Below are 23,565 nucleotides of genomic sequence, written 5' to 3'. Positions count from 1 at the left end.
ACAGTTGGCTCCATGCACCCTATGTGATTTCCCACATTTCCAGAGACAATTCGCAGTATTCGTCACTGAGATAGGAGGGAAATCTCGGAGATGAATAAATGGAAATGGAACATAGATTAAAAGTCATATTTATGTAGATAACATGAATCAAATTAGGTTGTGGACTGATGTTTTCTTTTTACTAGAAATGGCAAACGGACAATTTGCAAAGCTGTTGGATGACAACAAACTTAAGAGCCCAAACTATGCTGACTGGTACCGTAACCTTATGTTGGTCCTGACTTCTGAGAAGTTGGACAAGGTAGCTAAAAACCCTGCCCCAGAGTGTCTGAGAGATAGGGCTTCTGAGGCCCGTAGGAGGGAATACCTTGAGTGGAAAAACAAAAATTCCCTGGCCCGGTGCTATATCATTGCCTCCCTGAACAATCCGATACAGAGGCACTTCGATCAAATCGATCTTGCCAAGGACATATTGGAAATTCTAAAGACAATGTACGAAGAGCAGAATCGTTCTACTCGGCAAAAGGTCTTGAAACAGTTCATGACCGCACAAATGTCCAAGGGCCAGTAGGTTCATGACCATTGTCTTCGGATGATGGACTATATCAATGAACTTGAGGCTCTTGGATCCGGGCTGGACCATGTCACTAAGGTAGACGCCATCCTGAATTCTTTGCCTCCTTCCTTCAATCCGTTCATCATGAATTACAACATGAACAAGCTGAATGTCAGCATTCAGGAACTCAGCAATATGTTGCAGAGGGCCGAAGAACTGATTAAGAAGAATGAGCCTCTTGCTATGCTTGTTGAAGCTCGCAAGTCGGGAAAGAAAAAGAGGAAGGCAAAGAAGAAGCCCCAGAAGAAAGCCACCAAGTCCAAGAAGCAGAAGAATGACAGAGCATCAGATGCTTGTCACTTCTGCAAACAGACCGGCCACTGGTAGAGGAACTGCCCTTAGTACTTGGAATCCAAGAAAGGTAATTTCGAATCATGTGTCATATAGAAACCAATTTGTTGGTAACTTCTACTTCCTGGTATATTGACTCCGGGGCATCGACTCATGCGTGTAACTCACTACAAGGGTTCAAGATAAGTAGAAGACCGAGTGATGGAGAAGTAACTCTTTACTTGGGGACTTCTGCAATTGTTGCAGCTACGGCCATAGAAACCGTAGAGTTATTTTTCAGAGAATGATTGTACTAAAAGATTGTCTTTATGTACAGAATTTGAGAGAAATTTGATTTTTGTTTCAAAATTGTGTCCGGATGGATATTCTATTCTTTTCGGTAATACAATTATTATTAAAAGAAATAACAAATTCATCGCATACGGAGAACTTGAGAATGGTCTCTATGTTCTCCATCCTTCTCTGGAAACTAACATAGTCGAAACTACGTCGGTTGATAACCCCAAGAAAAGAACCAGTGATGTAGTTAGTCCCACGTGCCTGTGGCATTACCAACTTGGACATATCAGCATAGATCGTATCACAAGGTTGGTAAAGGATGGCCCTTTGGATTTTCTAACTATAGAAGATCTTCCCACTTGTGAACCTTGCCTTCAGGGTAAGATGACAAAATGGCCATTTAACGGTAAGCCTGAAAGATGTATAGGCACGCTTGACCTTATACATACTGATGTATGTGGTTCCCTGAGTGTTAGGACTCATAACCAACACGTGTATTTCATTACATTCACCGATGATTATTCTCGGTATGGTTACATGTACCTAATGAGACACAAGTCTGAATCATTTGAAAAGTTCAAAAAGTTCAGATAGCAGGTCGATAAACAGTTAGGGAGAGAAATTAAGACCCTTCGATTGGATCGAGGTGGCGAGTATCTCTCTGACGAATTCAGGGACTACTTAAAGGTCAACGGGATAGTATCACAATTAGCTCCTCCTGCTACACCACAACTTAACGGTGTTTCAAAGAGGAGGAATAGGACCTTATTGGATATGGTCCGATCACTTCTCGTGCACTCAAAGTTGCCCACATCCTTCTGGGGTTTCGCATTAGACTGCAATATACGTGCTGAATCGGGTTTTAACCAAATCAATTCCGAATACTTCATATGAACTTTGGACCGGAAAGAAACCAAATGTGAGACACTTGAAGATTTGGGGTTGTCCAGCACACGTTAAAAGAACGAGTGCGGACAAATTGGAATCCAAGATTAGTCGTTGCCTATTCGTAGGCTACCCCAAGGGCTCTGTGGGTTACCTATTCTATGACCCAAGTTAAGAGAAGGTGTTCTATAGCCAAAATGCCCATTTCTTGGAGGAAGACTATATCCTGAACAATCATCGTCAGGAAGTTGTTCTTGATGAAGAGAGCTCAGGGTCAATCGGAGATCTACCTGGGTATCCAGGCCTCCAGTTCGTTTCGGCTATGACCAGGATAGTTACCTGGTGGAAGCTACGACCAGTGAGAAGGATCCCGTGACTTATACGGAAGCTATGTTGAACATAGATTCCTTCAATTGGGTAGATGCCATGAGAGCTGAGATGGACTCAACGGAGACCAATGGAGTCTAGACTCTAGTAGATCCGCCCCCCGGGGTAAAAGCAATTGGTTGCAAATGGATCTATAAGAGGAAGAAGGGACCCGATGGTAAGGTTGAGACCTACAAAGCTCGTCTAGTGGCGAAAGGGTATACTCAAAAAGAGGGCATCAATTATGAAGAAACCTTTTCACCGGTGGCCATGCTTAAATCCATTAGGATCCTGCTAGTTGTAGCAGCATACCATGATTACAAGATTTGGCAAATGGATGTCAAAACTGCGTTCCTGAATGGAGATCTTGTTGAAGATATCTATATGCAGCAACCGCAAGGTTTCATAGCTGCGGGTCAGGAACACATGGTATGTAAATTAAATAGATCCATATATGGACTTAAGCAAACTTCTAGGAGTTGGAACATCCGGTTTGACTCTACTGTCAAAAAGTTTGACTTTGAGCAAAACCCGGATGAGCCCTGTGTTTACGGGAAATCCAGTGGAGATAAGGTTACATTTCTGGTTCTGTATGTAGACGACATTCTACTCATTGGGAATGATGTAGGAATGTTGATTACAGTGAAAGTACGACTTTCACAACAATTCTCCATGAAAGATCTTGGAGAAGCCTCCTATATAATGGGTCTTCGACTCTATAGAGAAAGATCGAAGAGGATAATAGGATTATCCCAATCTGTTTGCATTGACAAAATTGTCAAGAGATACAGCATGGAGAACTCCAAGAATGGAAATGTTCTTTTTAGGCATGGAGTCACACTCTCCAAGGGGATGTCTCCCAAGACTCCTGAGGAGATTGAGGGCATTAAGGATGTTCCCTATGCCTCTGCCATAGGGAGCATCATGTATACCATGTTGTGCACTCGTCCTAACATTGATCGGGCAGTGAGTGTGGTAAGCAGATTCCAAGCCAACCCAGGGCAGGAGCACTGGACTGCTGTGAAAAATGTACTTAAGTACCTTCGAAGGACAAAAGAGTTTTGTCTGGTATTCGATGGTAGCTCAATACAGATCCAAGGGTATACTGATGCCGATTTTCAGTCAGATCCAGATGATAGAAAGTCTACATCTAGGTATGTTTTCACGATAGGATCGTGTGTTATTTCCTGAAAGTCAGCAAACAGGGGTCCTAAGTAGCGAAAATAATAGTCCACAACCCAAACCGAACACATTGTCGTAAGTGAGGTTGCCTAATGAATGAAGGTGTTCATTCTTGAATTAGGAATTCAGAACATCACCCATTCCACTGTTGTGTGACAACACTGGATCTACGGGAGATTGATGTTAAAAGGTAGCATCAACAGAGAATGTGGCAGACCCATTGACTAAGCCACTGACATAGAAAGTGTTTATGAAACACATGGAAAGTTTGGGACTCTGGCTTGTACCAGATTGGACCTAAGTGCAAGTGGGAGCTATTAGACAGTGTATGCCCTTAGCTCCAATCAGAATGATGTACATTATGACATTTATTGTAAATGAATAAAGTATATATTTGATTCATGTTATTATGGTGTGTTTCTGTATAATACCCTTAAACTAGACACATATGAGACTCGTGTTAGTTTAGAATGTTCACAGCCGTTGGATAGATCTAGGGAGATTTATCCTAATAAAGCTGACACTGATGTGCCGCCAAGTTGGTTGGGGTAGCCTGTCTCAGCTGCCAGGGTGAGACCCGAGGTACATGCAGTGTAGGTTTGCTTGAAACCCTGAACCGGACCAGAATTCCAATATTGCCCTGGACCTTGGTGATTAATGGGAAAAACTGGAATGTTACACCTAACCCCTAGACTCGATTATGATACTGCACTAGGTGTCGGATTGGACTATCTTTGATATGCCAATCAGTGAGATCCTTAGAGGGGGTCAAAACCTGGGTATGTTGGGACAGTCCGAGAATTCATCTGAGTGGGTCATCATAGTGACAGGATCAGCCCCTTTGTCGGACAAAGGTAATGATCAGAGATGCACTCTCTCTGATGAAAACCAAATCTACCGGCAGTCGATTTCAATTGTTGAAATTTGTTTCAAAATGTTTGCAAAAGGTTTTAATTCCCAGGATCCATGTGAGTAGAGAGTGCAGCACTGTTGCTTGCAGCCGAGGGAGAGGTCATCTCTTGTCGGGCAGTGTTTGATCACTATGGGCTGAGAGGTTAAGTGTAAGACATTGAGGGTAATACTTGATGGGCTAATCTTGCATCTGCCCACAGTCCCTGGGTTTTTATAAGGTGGCTTGGCCCAGGGACCGCTTAGTGTAAGTGTTGGGCCTGTTAAGAGCCCATGGTGATGGGCTCAATGGTTCACTGTCCATAATAGTGAATTCGGCCAAGCCATGTAACAGAGGCTAGGCTGAACCCATGTGGATGATGTATAGATCAATGTTTGGGTCCCACACCATACAAGGAAACCCAACTGGGCAGCAATCTGGAAGGTTAGTGAGCACATGGACTTAATGGGCCTAAAGCCCGATTTGAACTGGTCTAATTTGATTAGTTAAAGAAAGGGGCGGATCTGGGATTTGGATCAGCGGATAGGATAAGGGATTATCCCTATCCACTCAGAGAGTCCAGATCCAAATAGAGATTTGGATCAGGAAGTTCCTAATGAGATTAGGAGGGCTGATCTAATCTGCATATAAGATAAGGGCTTATCCTTATCTCTTAAAGAGAAGTCCTGATCCAAATACAGATTTGGATTAGGAAACTCCTAATGAGATTAGGAGCTCTCTTTAAGGCTATAAAAGGAGGAGGGCAAACCTCCATTCATCTCATCACATCAAATCTTAGATCACAGAAAGAGAGAAGACAGCTACAGTAAGATTGCGCCATCTTCTGCTCTTGCACCCTCCTCCTACTGCCGCCTTTGCTATTTCGATCTCCATCGTAGGAGTGATCAAGAAGTGTTCTTGATATCAGATTTTGGAGAAAGGCTAATTTGAAGTCGTGCTCACACTCTATCCATCGAATTCTTGCTGAAAGATTCGGTTCTTGTGAAGAACCTGCTAATTCTACTCCACCCTATGCTGTGTCATCTTCAGTGGGAGCAGTTTTTGGAGTTTTCCTTGGGTCTGAACACCTTCATTGGGAGATATTGTTTCTTCATATCAGGTACCTCCCTCTCCTACCTTTTGGTTTCAGATCTGGTTTGGTTCTTGGTTCAAGATTGATCCTTGGAAATACAGATTTTCTAAAACAGGGAATATGATTCCCAGATGGGAGAGATAGAAATTTTTTGAAATTTTGCCCTACCTACCTGCAGGGCATCCATATGATGGATCTAGGGTTGTTCATAAGAAGGCCCAACCCGGACCGACTCAACCCGAGTCGGCCGGGTTTTCATCAGCACCGGTCAGTTTCGGGTTGTACAAATTCATAAACCAATGGTTCGGGTCGGTTTTGATTTTCTAAGAAAATCGAAACCGACCCGAACCGAACCGACTTAGTTCCTACTTAACTAAAAACTGAAATATCTGCAAAGATATATTCCAATATCTATATCTAAAAATATATATATTATGAAATATGTCAAATATATATTCCAATATATATATATATATATATATATATATATATATATATATATATATATATTTCTAAAATACATATTTCAGTTTTAAATATATTTCCAAAAAAACTAGGTGGCCATGGGGGGCATGGATGAACTTAGAGCCGAAACCGACCCAACCCGACTCAAACCGACCAGGTCGGTTTTGCTTAACACTGGGTTGGTTTCGGTTTCCATCTCAGGTAACCTGATCAGGTCGGATCGGTTGGAAAAACCTCAATAAACCGACCCAACCCGACCTGTGAACAGCCCTAGATGGATCTCTCATCCCTTCAATCAAAACCCACATAACAACCGATCGTGTTTGTTGCCTTGTCCGTAGATGGAATCGCTACAATATCCAAAGGGACACCGGTGAGGATGGGGTGCCCATTTATCACGGGAATAATCGTTGGGGCCCCGTGCAGCACTCGAAAGGGGCGAGTAAGCCTACGCAACAAAGCAAACACACATAAAAAGGCAACAAAATGGAACACAAATTAGCAAAAGACTATTTGTATTGCAATAATCAGTGGCAAGCACAAGCACACACTACAGTGTCAAGGGGATCTCATGCTTAACCTTTACACGCTTATGAGCTCACTCGACTACCTACCTCCCCTCAAAGAGTACGTTAAGCTTTTGGGGGAGTGACAATAAGAAACATCAAAAAGGTGGGAAATCATACTACAGTATTATAATAATGTCATTGGCAATCCCCCCATACAAAAGTACATGCATAGCTCACCCATGACACACTTGGACACTGGAATGGCGGTTGTAGGCACGTTGATTGGCACTTGATGGCGCGGCGAAGAGAACACTTGTTACAGTCTCCCCCACTCAATTCAGTCTTCGTCCTCGAAGACTAGCTTCTGCTTGAGGCTTGAACTTGTTGGTGATGGAAGGTTCTTCGACTGCTGCATGAACAGGGTTTCTTCCAAGGCCCAGATAGGAGGTTGGGTAGATGGCTAGTGGATGTTCCGGATGGTGGAGAAACCTATGGCTAGTCCCTAAGTTAAGTCCCTGCCTGGCTGCTTCGAGGTAGGATTTTGGATGGTTCCCGATGGTGGTAGGAAAATTGGTGGCCAAGGCTGGGTCAAAATAGTATTTTGGATTATTAGGGTGTTGGTTCCCATAAATTTGTCCCCAAGGGTGACCCACAGGGCTACTACGAGATTTAGCTTGAGGGATGATGTGAATGTGGTCCCTAAATGGTTTGGGTGGCACTCGCTCTCCCCGGTTGTTGTGGTAGTAGATGTGGGCAAAGTTTGACATGGCCTTGGGTCTTCTATTGGGCCTACCAGTTGTGGGCGTGTGCGGCTTCTACTGCAAAGGTGGCTTCCACTGCTGTTGTTGTGGCGACATTGGCACTGACGCTGGTGCTGGCGCTGACTTCTTCCTGGAGTTGCTACGATCACTTCTGGTTGCACTGGTGGTGGTTGTAGATCTCTCTTCCATCAATGGTTGAGGGTGATGTTGGAGTTGCAAGGCAGAGACTTGCTTCTTCTTAGTGCTGGCGGTGGCGATCATGTTAACCATGCAAGGTGACTGCTCGTCCAAGATCATCAGGATGTTGAGGTGAGGCGTCGGTGCCGCTTTTGCTTGTATCATGAAGTTCATTCCAAGGACAATATCAAAATCATCTAGGTGGACAACGGAGAGGTCAATCTCTCCATCCCAGGTGCCGAGTTGTAGTCTTACTCGGCGAGCCATGCCTTCAGTAGGTTTGGCACCTGTGTTAACTGCTTTGAGCCAGCCAGGCTCTTTGGAAACGGCCAAGTTAAGTCTCTTGGCCTCTGCAATGGATATGAAGTTGTGAGTGGCCCCTGTGTCAACTAGGGCCCTGGTTGGCCTCCCGCCAATGGTTACATCAACATACCTCAATCCTCTCTTGACTGAGGAGGGTTGTTTGGAGGTAGCCCCTTTCTTCATCATGGCATTGAAAAGTTGGAGGGTGCCCACTCTTGGCACCTGGGTACTCCGTTCCCCATCACTTTGCTCATCATCACTTAGCTTGGCAATGAGGGCATTCAGCTTTGCTCGCTTTGGGCAATTCCTGGTGAAGTGCTCCTCCCCACAAATGTAGCAAATGGGAGGATGGCTTGGTCTCCCTTGATATCTGTTGTTGTAGTAGCTTTGACTTCCTTGTAGTTGCTTCCCCTTGTGGTGCTCGACTGGTTTGTGGTTGAAGGGTGGCTTCTTTTTCGGGGGACTTGATTGTCTATCTCCCCCACTCGAATGTGTGGTACGTGGGCTGGCTGGTCTGCTTCCTTCGTCATCCGACAGTCTCTATTCACTAAGTTGTTCGTCCACGGCCATGGCGGAGGCAAGGTCCTGAACATTGCGTCGCTAGAGCTCGAGGTCGGACCAAGGCTTTAGACCATCCATGAAGTTGAACAATAAGTCCTTGTTTGACATATCGGTGACTTCTAATGTGAGGGCTGAAAACTCTTTGACATAGTCATGGAGGGAGTCGCCGTGCTTGAGAGTCTTCATCTTGTGACGAGCGAGGTATTCCACATTCTCTAAGTAGAACTGTCTCTTCAGCTCTCTTTTAAAGTCAGCCCAAGTACGGATAACACACGTACCACGTTCTATATCAACACACCTTCTGCTTCACCACAACATAGCGACATCAGTCAAATACATAGTAGCAGTACGTACCTAAGTCATTTCATCAATCACATTGACGGCGACAAGGTACTATTCCATTTGCCACAGGAAGTTGTCGAGCTCTCGTGCATTGCGGGTACCCGAATAGGGGGTTGGCTCCCTAATCTTGATGTGGGAGGGAGTATGTGTAAAGGAAGTGCTGGCTGGATTAGTGACGGCCCTCTTCAGGATTGCACATTCTGCTTTGAGCTCCTCAATTGAGCTTGGGTGTCAGAGGAGGCACATGCGGCGGACTTCATTGAGGCCCACTCCACTCTCATTTCATCTAGTTGGGCTTGGACGGCCATTGATGTGGAGGTGCTTCTTCTCCACGTTGCCCACTCGTTCTTCATCTCATCGAGCTGGGCTTGAAAACTATTAAGCCTGTCTTGGACCTACGAGTTGGAGGAGCTTGCTTCTTGTTGGCGCGCAGTGCTGCAAATTTGCTTGAGTGTGCCATTGATTATGTCTCGAACCTCATCCACGACTCCACTCAAGCGACCTTCAATCTCGACCAGTGTGTTGTCAATGGCTTCCATGTTTTGATGCAGCTCGTCTATCAAGTATCGCATCTCACCTACGGTGGCTTCGCAACGTAGCATGCGCAACTCAACAGCTGTATGCTTGTTGGAAGATTTCTCACGTTTGCTGGGCTTCGGTTTCTTGTCCTTTCCGATGTCATCGACGGGTGCATCATCGGCCTCATGGGCTGTGGAGAGTCCATGCTCGATCTCCTCCACGATGTCCCTATTGTGCTTCATGTTGTCACTCACGTCACGGGTTGAATGGCTTAAAAGGAGCTCCTGCTCTGATACCAACTGTCACGAGGATAATTGTTGGGGCCCCATGCGGCACTCGAAAGGGGCGAGTAAGCCTACGCAAAAAAGCAAACACACACAAAAAGGCAACAAGATGGAACACGAATTAGCAAAAGGCTATTTGTATTGCAATAATCAGTGGCAAGCACAAGCACACAATACAGTGTCGAGGGGATCTCGTGCTTAACCTTTACATGCTTATGAGCTCACTCGACTATCTACCTCCCCTCAAAGAGTACATTAAGCTTTTGGGGGAGTGACAATAAGAAACATCAAAAAGGTGGGAAATTATACTATAGTATTACAATAATGCCATTGACAATCCCCCCATACAAAAGTACATGCATAGCCCACCCATGACACACTTGGACACTGGAGTAGCGGTTGTAGGCACGTTGGTGGCACTTGATGGCGCGGCGAAGAGAACACTTGTTACACGTTGGCAATGAAATTCGAACCATTGAAAGTAAGCAACGATGGCCGGCCATCGTCAATGACCCCAATAAGGTTTGTGGATCCTTTGATCAAACTAGGGACCATGGGATGTGGAGATCCAGGTTAGTACAACACACGCACAAAAAATAATGAAGAGATGAAATAGGTGTATATAGACAGAAAACGAAGAGCCGAGTCCAATCAAGATCAACGCATGCAAGGAAAGGCCCAGGAATACCGCCTTAAATAGACCAACCAAAAGGGGGAATCTGGGGGGCATCTGGATGCGACAAAGAAGGGTCATTGTATCTCGTAAATCTATGAGATCACGGAGATTGCATCAAGTGGGTTTCTGAGCAGTCGGTCTCTCTTTATCTCCTCACAGACGGTCAATACCTAGTTCTCATAAAATACAACAAGAACTTCAGTTTCCGCAGAGAGAAATAAAAAGCAGACGATGACTAGAGGGGGATTTAAGGAGACAATCTACAGTCTTTTTTGCAGGAATTCATGAATAGCTCTGCTTTTTCACAAACAAATTTGGATTGAAGAAAGGATATTGCAAGGAGAAAATTTTTGAAAAAAAAAATGGAATTTTATAGAAGAAAGCTGTGAGGTAAACGTTTACAGAGAATGGTAAGGACTAAGGGCCAAGGGAAGAAGAGTCGATTGTCCATAAATATATATACATGGAGGTCGAAGTTTACAGGAAAATTAATATCCATTTTTTTCTAAACATAAAAGAAAAATACAATCTACATCAGTCAGAACTCAAAAGAAGCCTGGAAGAAATTCCCGGATGTGGTGGTGGCCAAAGCTGACAATGCCCCTTCTTTGTCGCTCCTGCTGTTCGCAAGGTCGAAGAAGATGAACAGTGTTTTTTTTCCAAAATTGTTTGAATATTTATTAGAATGATAGTATGGGGATTAAAATGGTGAATTTCAAGGAAAAACTAACGAAAGGGGGTTTTTGTCTCACGGTCATAGTATAGGGGTCTTTGTCGCGAAACAAAGTACTGGGACCTTTGTCACAGACCCCATAGTACAGGGGGGTCTTTGTAATTTATCCAAAAATACTTAAAAATTTAAGGGATTGTTTTACTATACTTTTTTAAGTAATTTTAACTCATTTATTAGATTTAAATGTTAAACTATTTGAATATTCTGATTTATCTTTCATGGTTTGAACACCCTGAACGTGAAGTCAAGTAGGGCTGTAATTAGTAAAATCAGAATCCGATCTAGTTATCGATAATTTGCATCCGAATACGATTTGAAATTCTATGGTATCAGATTTGTATCAGATTCAGCAAAATCAGAATTCGATTCGATGTCAAATCGGGCCACAGGTTTTAAGGTATCATACGCCTAATGCCAAGGCAACTATCTGCAAAACACCATTGATGCCAAACACCATCTTAGACGTCTAAATTGTTTACAATCCAGGGAAAAAAATCATCCATTTCTGTGTTGGTTTTATAAAGAATATTACAAAACATCCTAATTCCTTTTAACACTAGGGCTACAAGCAGATATAGACTACGTTTGGTTCTATGTGCGTTTATTGGAAAAACACCATCACATCAGTGCCACATGTGTTTATTGTGTATGAAACCACTGTCTGGTTCCATCATTTATCAAATAAACACTAAAAACAAAAATGTTTTGGTTTATGTGCATAAAGCGTTGGGGGGAAATTCAAATTCTTATTTCCCCCAAGCCTGGGCATTTATTGAAACGAAATGACCATCTGACACTTTAAACTGAGGTGGAATGGGGTATTTGAAATGCCCAACCAAATAAAAGCAATAAAAATTTAAAATAGTATTTATCAAATAAATGTTTATCTGATAAACACCTATGAAACCAAACACATACATAATCAAAATCAGTAATATCTCCAAATCCAATTAGTTTAGAATCCGAAATATATGAATTCAATTCATTATCTGATACATATCCATACACATTGTGTTCAATTTCAAAATCAACTTATAGAAAACTAGAATAAATCTACAAAATTAAATATGAAGCAAGAAACTCATCATCATTCAAACCTTGTTCCAACCATATGGAGCCAGTTACATGAATCTCATTCCCCATTCCCTCCTACTCAGTACCATCGGCCCTTAATCATTTCTCAATACTTCACACGTCCCTATGAGTATGAAACAAGAAATTATACATCATAAACAGACCAAAAAAGGTTTTCCCAAACCCCAAGTCTCACTTAATCCTAAAGAACTTCAAGTTAAAATTCTAAAGAGGGTTATAAAATTCAGTAAATGCATATCACAATTTCAGATACAATCATACAATGTGATCTGAGTATTATTAAATGGATATCTCCAAATTTCAATTAGATTAAATCCGCTTCATTTGCAGCTCTATTTAATAGACATGACTTTATTATTAATAATGATACATGTGGTATAATATTATCTACTAGATGATGCTAATCATACTTAATTGAAAATAAATTTTCATTATTTCATAATTCCAATAAAACATTGTTTGTTTATCCTTTTTTTAACCCAGAACATTGTTTATCATAGAATACTAGTAATAAAGTAACAAATAAGTTTGTTCACAGGCACCACACTTTCATTTTTATTCTGTACCTTTTTTATATATTTTCAACTAAACAGTATAAGATTATCATTTAGGCTCCATTTTGCGAGGAAAATAGAACAGCGTTCCTATTTTTTTCTGGTTTAACCTCTGATGAAGGGAAATTTGGCCCGATCTCGCGATGTTCTATTTTTTTCTGGTTTAACCTCTGATGAAGGGAAATTTGGCCCGACCTCGCGATCGCCCGACATGTGGCAAAGGCAAGCAGCTCGGAACAGTAGAGCGCCCAAAGCGAACATCGGAAGCAAGTCCGAACTCACTACCGAGCCCGAACTCCAGACCGTTGTACTTAGTCCGAGCTCCTTGTTAAGAGCGAGCTCCCTATTAAAGGTCCGAGCTCCCTAAGAACCCGAGCTCCCTAAGTCCGAGCTCCCTACTAGGAGCCCGAGCTCCTTGTTAAGAGCGAGCTCCCTGTTAAAGGTCCGAGCTCCCTAAGAACCCGAGCTCCCTAAGTCCGAGCTCCCTATTAAGAACAAGCTCCCTACTGGGAGTCCGAGCTCCCTGGTAAGAGCGAGCTCCCTACTGAGAACCCGAGCTCCCTGCAAGGAGCCCGAACAATACTGGGCCCCAAGCCTCACAAAGCTGACCCGATCTGGCCCATGGCAGCTCGGAACACTCCAAACCGAACTCAAGACACCTCGCTCACCACTCCAACACTTCACTTCCAAAGCACCAGGCCAGCCAAACGTACCCGACACCAAGGACGTCTGTATCCAAGGGCGACACACCTGACTGATTTGGGATCTGACGCCTGACAGCCGCATTTCAAATGGCTTCCTGCCACCGCCACCTGCAACCGTCGTCACTAGCCGCAGAGACGGCTCCGACAAAAGGAACAGTGGCGGTTCTGTCCGGCCAGAGGAAATGACACCCGAACTGGCAGGAATTCAGAAGTAATCATGCCCGACCTGACGGAGGCCTGGAAGTGAGTGCGCGAGGTGGTTATAAAAGGCTTCTACCCCCTAGGAACGAGGTATGCTAACTTTCGCGCTATCTGGTTTATCTTGCCTTTGAAGGATTCTAACTTGAGCTTCGGAGCCCTTACGCCGGGTTCTCCCCGGAGCTTCTCTTCTCCTTCCATTTCAGGTCCCTGTTACTCAGTTCAGAGGCAAGATCATCGACAGCTAAGACCGGCCAGATTGTGCATCATCAATTGGCGCCGTCTGTGGGAACGCTTCAAAAGGCCTCCCTCCAAAACGTTCATACCTTTTTCTTTTTCTCTAAGAAACTCAAATAATCATGGCCTCATCCAGCAACGCCGGACACGGCACAGAGACAAACACCACCGGGGAACAGCCCCAAGTTCCCGTGGTGTGTGTCGGGCAGTTCACCATCCCCCTCTCAGTGGATGGAATCCCCAATCTGACTACGCCACAAGCAGTGGCGCCTGTAAGCCTACCTTCCACAAACATCCCCTTCCCTCTTCCCATCGAGACTACCTTCACTGAACCAACCGCCGTCCCCCTGGCAGCTAGCCAAAATCGGTTGGACGACTTAATGCAGTGCATGCGGGCAATGCAAGCCCAGATGCAGTAGTTCCAGCAACACCAGCTTCACCAGCACCAAGTGTTGCACAACCTCTCCCAATACCACTATCAACAGCAATTCCCCCAACTGACACCGAACCAACCACTACTTCCACCTCGCCACCCTGCCCCGAAGCCAGCCAAGGCCTCTCCGCAGGATGGGCACCTCCACCAAGGAAAGGCCTCTAGGCCCCAGAATCCCCCAAACAGCCAGGCCTCGTCCCCAGGCCGGAGAGAAAGAAAAGTCATCCCCGCCTCGCGGCTCGCAGGCGGATCAGGAACCTCGCCCGCAAGGTCGGCACCTCGGGTCTCCAAACCGGAGTCCCCACTGGTGGAAAACCGATTCGGCGCACTGGCAGCAGCGGACTACCAGCACTCCGAGCCCATCGAGCTCGGCAACACGGAGGCCAGCAGTGCCAGTACAAGGCCCACTCAGCAGCGAAGGCGCCGTCGAAGTCGACGAACCGCCACCCGCGTCTTATCTGAGCTTAGAGGCAAAGGCGATACGAGCTCGGACGAGGTAGGAGTCGCCCCGATTCTCTCAGTTCCTTCCCCCCTCGCCTTAGAACTCCTGGCAGTCCCCTTGCCCAGAGATTCCAAGCTCCCGCCCCTAGACAAGTATGACGGGTCCTTCGACCCCAACGACCACGTGGACGCTTTCCAGTCCCAAATGCACCTCGCCAGAGCCAGCGAATCATGCATGTGCGTGGCCTTCACCACCACCCTCAAGGGGGTAGCCCGCACTTGGTACAGGAACCTGGCCCCCGGATCGATAAAGTGTTGGGCTCAGTTCGTGCAGGTCTTCACTGCACACTTTGTCACCAGCAAAAGGTGCCCCAGAGCAGAGGAAAGCATCTTCGCGGTAGTCCAGAGGGAAGGAGAACCCATACGGGGCTACATCAAGCGATTCAACGAGGCATGCTTACAGATACCGCGGTTAGATCCCGCGGTGCAGCTCGCCGCAGCAAAAAGAGGGGTGACGCACAAGGAGTTCAAATGGCACATGGTAGCCAACCAGCCTGCGACCGTGGCCGAGTTCCTCAAGCTCGCGGACAAGTTCATGAGAACGGAGGAGGAAATCAACCAGCGAACCGAGGGCGGAAACGAGAAAAGAAAGAGGGACGGCGAGCCCTCTAGCTCGGCCGACCGAAGAAACCCAGCCCGGGACCCAAAACCGAACCAGTCGTTCCGAGCTCCCTTGCCAGTTCGGACGGATTACACGCCCCTGAACACGAGACGGACCGAGATCCTAATGACGATCAAGGACGCCCCATACGTGAAATGGCCACCTCGCCTAAAGGGAAATCCGAACGAAAGAAACAAGAATTTGTATTGTAGTTTCCATAGGGACCACGGTCACAGTACCGAACAGTGCAATAACCTCCGAGACGAGATAGAGGGGCTCATCCATCGCGGATACTTAAGAAACTTTTTACAGCACAACAATAATAGCAATAAAGCGGATCAGCCGGGCGAACACTTAAAAGACGCCCCGGAGACTAGCAGCAGGCCTGCCGAACCAATGCAGCAACAGCCTCCGGCAGAAAGGCCAGTTCAGGGAACCATCCATGTAATTGTGGAAGGTTCAGTGGTGGCGGGATGCACATCAACGGCAGCCCGGACCTCAGTTCGCGAAGCGGTCCTCGAGGAGCGGAACCCCCCGAAGAGGCCGAAGACCGAGGAGCCGATCCTCTTCACAGAAGACGACGCGTGGGGAGTTCGCTACCCTCACGACAACACACTTGTCATTAAACTCAGGATCAACGACTTCGAAGTTAGGCGCGTGCTCATAGATTCAGGCAGCTCGGCGGACATCCTCTTCAAGTCGGCGTTTGATCGGCTACAACTTCCAAGGAGCGAACTAAAACCTGCAAGCACTCCCCTGGTGGGCTTCAGCGGGGAGGAAGTCAGGCCCCTTGGAAAAATAACGGTGCCCGTGGAAGTCGGCACGTGGCCTTGTGCGGTCAGACTCAACCACGACTTCCTGGTGGTCGCGACCCCCTCCCCATACAATGCCATAATAAGACGGCCAATCACGCATATCCTGCGGGCGGTGGTCTCCACCTACTATTTGGCCATGAAGTTCCCTACGGACTTCGATGTGGGGGTAGTGCGGGGCGACCAGCTCGAGTCCCGCAAGTGCTACGTTGCCGCCCTAAAGGGCAAGTCCAAGCCGGCCGGCGACCTCGATCTGGAGCGGCCTACGGAGTAAGGCGAAGAACGAGCCTCGCCAACAGAAGAAACAGTCGCGATCCCGACCTCACCTACGGACCCAGCTCGTGCACTCCAGATTGGTGCTTCTGTCAAGGAACCTCTACGGACCGAACTGGTAAGTTTTTTACTCCAAAATTTAGATATTTTTGCATGGTCCGCGGCCGATATGCCCGGTATTGACCCTAGTCTTATAACTCACAAACTTAACACTGACCCTTTAGTCAGACCCGTTAGACAGAAGAAACGGAACTTAGCCCCGGAGCGCTGGAAAGCGGTCGACGAGGAAGTCGAAAAGCTCCTCGCGGCAGACTTCATAAGGGAAGTCCATTACTCGAGCTGGGTGGCCAACCCTGTGCTGGTGAAAAAGGCGAACGGCAAGTGACGCATGTGCGTCGACTACACCGACCTGAACCGAGCTTGCCCGAAAGACTGCTTCCCCCTTCCTAGGATCGACCGCCTAGTGGACGCGACCTCGGGACATGAATTGCTAAGCTTCCTAGATGCCTACTCAGGCTACAACCAAATCCGGATGGACCAATCCGACGAGGAAAAAATCAACTTCATAACCGAGTTCGGTCTATACTGTTACAAGGTCATGTCCTTCGGGTTAAAAAACGCCGGGGCGACCTTCCAAAGACTTGTAAATAGGCTGTTTCGGCCCCTGATCGGCACAAAGATAGAGTGCTATGTAGACGACATGATCGCCAAAACACAGTTTTCACAAGAATTAATACAAGACTTAGATTCTGTCTTCCAAATCCTACGTCAGTATAACATGAAATTGAACCCCAACAAATGTGTTTTTGGCGTCACCTCGGGCAACTTCCTGGACTACGTTGTCAATCGACGCGGCATCGAGGCCAACCCAGACAAAATAAAAGCCATCCTAGATATGAGACCACCTCGGAAAATAAAAGAAGTCCAGAGGCTAAATGGCCGCATAGCCGCTCTAAGCCGCTTCATGTCCAAGTCGGCAGATCGCTACCTACCCTTCTTCAAAGCAATCAAAGGCAAAGGGTTCGAATGGACCCAAGACTGTCAGCTCGCATTTGACGAGCTAAAAGGCTACCTCGCCAGTGTGCCAACCTTAGCTCGGGCCGAGGAAGGCGAAGTCTTAGAGCTGTACCTCTCGGCTAGCGACGAGGTGGTCAGTTCGGTACTAGTAAAGGAGGCAGACCGGGTCCAACGACCCATATATTATGTTAGTAAAATCTTGTAGGGAGCAGAGACAAGGTACCCGCAGATAGAAAAGCTAGCGTATGCCCTGGTGGTAGCAGCACGGAAACTTCGCCCGTACTTCCAGGCCCACACCGTCATCGTCCTGACCGACAAACCTCTGAGACAAGTTTTACTCAGACCCGAGGTCTCCGGCCGGCTGATGAAGTGGGCCATCGAACTCAGCGAGTACGATCTCCAGTACAAGCCAAGAACTGCCATCAAGACCCAAGCCTTGGCAGATTTTATCGCAGAATGCACGTTTAGCCTCGAAGCCCCTGAGCCGGTCGAGCCCGAGATCCCCAGTTCGGGCGAACTCGGAGCTCCCAAGCCAAACGAGTCCGAACCCCGTGAAGTAGCAGCCAGTGTGGCATCCCTCCTGGCTAGACCAAGCGCGAACTGGGAGGAGGAGCCCTGGATCCTTCACGTAGATGGCTCCTCGAACCAACAAGGCAGCGGGGCTGGAATAGTGCTACGCGGACCGAGCGGAACAAAACTGGAATACGCACTACGCTTTGAGTTCGCGGCATCCAACAACAAGGCGGAGTACGAGGCACTGATCGCCGGGCTAAACCTAGCGCACGAGGTCGGAGCAAAGCACATGGTTATCTGCAGTGATTCCCAGCTCGTGGTCAACCAAGTTACAGGCGAGTACGAAGCACGCGAGCTCACTATGATTGCGTACTTGGCCAAAGTAAGGGAAGCTCTGCTCAACTTCCAGTCACACTTCATCAAGCAAATCCCGAGGTCAGAGAACGCTGAGGCCGATGCCCTGTCCCGACTGGCTAGCACGAGCCACAACGCCAGGAGAACCGTGTACGTAGAGGACTTACCTCGGCCCAGCATTCTCGGTGGGGCAGAAGAGGTCGCTCCCGTCACCGAAGCAGAGCCGAGCTGGATCGACCCACTCGCGAGCTTCCTGTTAGACGGAACCCTCCCCGCGGACCGCAACGCAGCCAAGAGGGTGCAGCGCCAGGCAGCCAAATACGTCATGATAGACGAACGGTTGTACCGATGATCCTACACGCTCCCCTATCTGCGATGCTTGCGCCCAGCCGAAGCCGAGCTGGTACTCCGCGACATCCATGAAGGCTTGTGCGGCGGACACCTGGGGGGCAGAGCCCTCGCCCAAAAGGCACTTCGACAAGGATACTACTGGCCAACGATGAAGACAGAGGCAATCGAGCTCGTCAGAAAATGCGATAAGTGTCAAAAGCACGCCAGCATCCACCATCAGCCCGCCGCCGACCTCAAATACCTCACCAGCCCATGGCCCTTCGCCCAATGGGGGATCGACCTCCTGGGGCCATTCCCACCAGCGACAGGCGGAAGAAAATTCCTAGTGGTGGCAGTAGATTATTTCACCAAGTGGATAGAAGCCGAACCCCTGGCAATAGTTACAGCCCGAAACATACAAAACTTCTTCTGGAAGAACATCGTATGTCGTTTCGGGCTACCTCGGGTACTGATCTCCGACAACGGCAAACAGTTCGAAGATATCAAGTTCCAAGAATGGTGCCGAAGTATGGGAATTAGTCTGAACTTCACATCGGTCGCACACCCACAGGCAAATGGCCAAACAGAAGTAATGAATAGAGCCATCCTCCGCGGACTGAAAGCGCGATTGGACCGAGCCAAAGGTTTGTGGGCAGACGAACTACCAAGTGTTCTATGGGCACACCGAACCACGGAAAAAACCACCACAGGTGAGACCCCCTTTAACCTCACATACGGCACCGAGGCAGTAATCCCGGCGGAAATCGAAGTACCTACGTTGCGGCTAGAAGCATACGACCAACAAACAAACGAGGGCAAGTTACGCACCAACCTCGACCTACTGGACGAAGTGAGAGACCTCGCACACATCCGAACTGCGGCCTACCAACAAAAGGTAGCTCGGTATTATAACGCGCGAGTAAAAAAGAGGAACTTCCGCGTCGGCGACCTGGTTCTCCGTAAGGTCATGGTGCCCGAACCCGGTGTAGGGAAACTTGGACCGAACTGGGAAGGTCCCTACAGAGTAAAGAAAGCACTCAGTGGGGGAGCATACGAGCTCGGAACCCTAGAAGGAAAACAAGTACCCCGAGCATGGAACGTTGTCAACTTGAGAAGGTACTACCTATAGGCCACCAAGTACCCCAAAGACATTTCATATCAGAAAACGAACTGAAGGACCGAAATAGTCAGTTCGGCAAAAAATATAGCTCGATGACAAGACAACCAGTACATGAACAAAAAGCCATTTCATTTCAGAATAGATGTGTACATTCAAAAAAAAAATGGTGTACATTTCATTTCACAAGCCAGGGGCCACTTCGTCATTATCAGAAGCCACTTCGACAGCGCCCGAAGGACCTGCCTCCCCCTCGGAGTCCGGTTCGGCATCCGCAGCATTAGCCATCTCTCGAGTGATGCGCGAAGTGGATATGGCGCTGGTATCGAGGTCGGGGTACGTATTCCGGATCATCCACCGACTTAGCTTGAAACCCCTCCTATAGGAATCTACCATCAGGTCATCAAAATCCGGCGAAGCAATGTAATCGCTGACAGCCTTCTTCTTCGCGTCTTCGATGCATTGAGAGAAGATCTGAGTCCTCTCCCTGATATCCTCCTGAAGATACTCGACCTGGTGCTCCAGGTCCAGCTTCATTTCCGCCATACGCTGCACCACCACTCCCATGGCCTCGGCATCCCTCTGAGACCTTGCCTGCCTAGACCGCGCAAGGCGAGCAGCAGCATCAGCAGCACGAGCATTCTCCTCGGCAGTCCGAGCAGCCTCCTCGGCAGCTCGCGCCTGCCTCGAGCATTTCTCCACCTGGTTCGCCAAGGCGTGAATGGAAGAATTCACCTATCAAAGGAAAACGGGATCAAAGAAATGAATAAAAGATTAAAAGCCGAGCTCTAAAGAAGGGATCACTTACCACCATGGCATGAGTAACGGCACGGCAGGCCACTTGGTGCAGAGGGAGCTCGGTCCACGCCGCAACTTCCTCGGGAAACATCGCCTCCTTACTCCGTTGAAGAGCATGAACAGGCGACAGCACGCTCCTGAAGTCCCCCAGGGCCTCCGAGCCCGACGGCCCAGCTCGCATATGAGCGGACTCGGAATAGGCGGGAGCCCCCGTGTGTGTTGTTTCAGCATAAGGAGCCCCCGCCGGCTCCTGCATAGGAGGAACCATCTCGGGCTCCGCAGCCCGGGATGGCTCGGCGCGAGCTCGCTTAGCCATCCGCTTTCTCCTCTTCATGCCCTCGAACAAGTGCCCACCTCGGGTCCCTCGAGAATCCATTGTACCTGCGAAAAGGAGTTCGGCATCAGTAAGACACGTAAAAGAAGAGCAAGACAGGATCATTGGGGAAAGAACCTACCCGAACTCAGGCCCGCAGCAATAAGCTTGGCCTCCGTCAGATACCATTGGCAATCCAGCCCAAGCCGCGCCCATTGCCGGAGGCCCTTCGCCGTCTCCTCATCAAGTGTGATGCCGGAATCAGGAGCGGCCATCCCCCAGCCGGTCTGAAACGGCCACCCCAGCGCACTTCGCACCCCGAAGTAGTCCCGCTTCCACGCCGGGACCTTATTGGGGAGTCTGTGTAAGAGCTTGAAGCCCGGGCGAGGGGACAGGTAGTATGCCCGCCTACGCCCAGGAAGGGGACCCACTTGCTTTTTCAGCATTAAAATGGAAGAGAAAATCTCCAGATCCAGAGGAAAGTTCTCGTCGCAAAATAAAGAGATCGTTCCCACTAAGTTCCTAATGGAGTTCGGGTGAAGCTGGCCGACCGACACACCAAAGTGGTTTACGACCTCGACAAGAAGAGGGTGGAAGGGCAGTCGCAGCCCCGCGGCGAGCTGTTCTCGGAAAATCACGATCTCATCAGGACCGTGTTCTCAAGGGAAGCTGCCCGTAGGGATAAAGTAACCGTACTCGCTAGGCAAGTCGTAGTAGTCTACGAGGGTTTGAAGTTCCTCAGGCGTCATAGTCGAAGGGCCGAACTGATCTACAACCCGGCCACGACGGGAGGTGGATGCCGACCTACCCGAAGCACCTCGGGCTGTAGGCCCGACCCCTTCCTCAGGACCTACATCGGGCTCACTCGAACTACCGGGAGACGCAAACTGGTTCGTAGAACCTACATCAGACCCGCTTGAACAGTCTGAACCCCCCAAACCAGACATCGGGAAACGGAACGGGATTCCAAAAACACTCACCCGGGTAGAAGACTGAAGCAGACCGCGAGAGCTCGAACAAGTAAGGAAACCTGGGACGCGAGCTGAAACTTAGGCGCGAGCTCAAGATGTACAACAGTAGCAAGGACGCCCCCCCCCCCCCGCGCACTATTTATATCCACAGCGGCCGGAAAGCGACGGTCCAGATCGAAGCCAATCCAACGGCCCACAGCCGCGCTAAGCCGCACGTCTTCCAAGACCAATCAGCGCACGTCTTTCCGAAACTGACGGAGCATCGCGCACGTCTTGTCAGGGGGCAGGTGTCGGCACGCGTCTTCCCGAAACTGACGGGGTATCGGCGCACGTCTCCTCACAATAAAAGCGTCTGCAGCGCAACTCCCGAACAACTGTCGTCACGACTCCCAAACGCGCGCCCTTTTTTGAAAATCAAATTAGAGCAAGCGCGCTCAGCACGGACCAAAACCCTCCTGCTACCTTGCAAACTCCCCGCGCCAAGACGGAACCATTGTCGCAGGGAGTGGGGGGCAATTGATGAAGGGAAATTTGGCCCGACCTCGCGATCGCCCGACACGTGGCAAAGGCAAGCAGCTCGGAACAGTAGAGTGCCCAAAGCGAACATCGGAAGCAAGTCCGAACTCACTACCGAGCCCAAACTCCAGACCGTTGTACTTAGTCCAAGCTCCTTGTTAAGAGCGAGCTCCCTGTTAAAGGTCCGAGCTTCCTAAGAACCCGAGCTTCCTAAGTCCGAGCTCCCTACTAGGAGCCCGAGCTCTTTGTTAAGAGCGAGCTCCCTATTAAAGGTCCGAGCTCCCTAAGAACTCGAGCTCCCTAAGTCCGAGCTCCCTATTAAGAACAAGCTCCCTACTGGGAGTCCGAGCTCCCCGGTAAGAGCGAGCTCCCTACTAAGAACCCGAGCTCCCTGCAAGGAGCCCGACCAATACTGGGCCCCAAGCCTCACAAAGCTGACCCGATCTGGCCCATGGCAGCTCGGAACACTCCAAACCGAACTCAAGACACCTCGCTCACCACTCCAACACTTCACTTCCAAAGCACCAGGCCAGCCAAACGTACCCGACACCAAGGACGTCCGTATCCAAGGGCGACGCACCTGACTGATTTGGGATCTGACGCCTGGCAGCCGCATTTCAAATGGCTTCCTGCCACCGCCACCTGCAACCGTCGTCACTAGCCGCAGAGACGGCTCCGACAAAAGGAACTGTGGCGGTTCTGTCCGGCCAGAGGAAATGACACCCGAACTGGCAGGAGTTCAGAAGTAATCATGCCCGACCTGACGGAGGCTTGGAAGTGAGTGCGCGAGGTGGTTATAAAAGGCTTCTACCCCCCAGGAACGAGGTATGCTAACTTTCGTGCTATCTGGTTTATCTTGCCTCTGAAAGATTCTAACTTGAACTTCAGAGCCCTTACGCCGGGTTCTCCCCAAAGCTTCTCTTCTCCTTCCGTTTCAGGTCCCTGTTACTCAGTTCAGAGGCAAGATCATCGACAGCTAAGACCAGCCAGATTGTGCATCATCAACCTCCTTTGCATTGTTTGGTTTAAAAAAAAAAGAAGAAAGAAAAGCATCGTCATTTTCAAGGAAAAATGGTATGATTCGAAATTTCGCATTAGTAATATAAGAGGGCAAGCATAAGGTATCCCTACTGCTGTAACACTTAGAAATCAGGGTCAATACTATACATAATGTTGTATTTTCTAAAATTCCAAAGCATTGTGAATTAGTAGGTCCTATCTTGAAGCAAGATTCAAAATTTCGTAAGGTATCAACCGATACAGACCCATCCGAAATAGTCCAATACACTTGATTCAT

This window comes from Nelumbo nucifera, chromosome 1, assembly GCF_055504915.1.
Source record: "Nelumbo nucifera cultivar China Antique chromosome 1, China Antique-T2T, whole genome shotgun sequence".
NCBI classification, from domain to species: domain Eukaryota; kingdom Viridiplantae; phylum Streptophyta; class Magnoliopsida; order Proteales; family Nelumbonaceae; genus Nelumbo; species Nelumbo nucifera.
Note: the sequence above shows the minus strand (reverse complement) of the source record.